Source organism: Corvus kubaryi, unplaced genomic scaffold (genome assembly GCF_017639235.1).
Source record: "Corvus kubaryi isolate FWS band 111438036 unplaced genomic scaffold, C.kubaryi_AGA036_p1.0 37361, whole genome shotgun sequence".
NCBI classification, from domain to species: domain Eukaryota; kingdom Metazoa; phylum Chordata; class Aves; order Passeriformes; family Corvidae; genus Corvus; species Corvus kubaryi.
In genome coordinates, this window is record NW_024581118.1 from 4852865 (window position 1) to 4853327 (window position 463).

A 463-nucleotide genomic window follows, 5' to 3' on the forward strand; every position below is an offset into this window, starting at 1 on the left:
CCCCCCAAAACAGGGCACCAGACCCCCAACAACTGCCCTGAGCCCCCCAAAACAAGGCACCAAAGCCCCATCAACTCCCATTTTACGAGCATTTTTAAGTAAGGCTCTGCATCTCTCTGTTTCACACCCGAGTCAGGGCGTTTATGAGCACTGTTTACACCAAGTTCTGCTGCATTAATCGTGAATTATCTGCAGAATACAGCTTTCCAGGCTTTATCGCGCCAGCCTGCTAAAGGTCACGCTGATTGCTTCGTTTCAGATTTATCACACCGGTGCTGGGCTTGGGTTTAACTGGACGGAGCTGGGGGTGGTTATTTGTAGTAAAAACATTTCCTATTTCAGCGTCAGCAGTAAAAAGTGGCAGGTGCCAGCGATGTCTTTTCCACAAGTAATAATTAAATCTAGACAACGGAAAGCTTGATTGTAGGGCAGCCGTGATCAGCAAAACTTCTTGACTGATTGA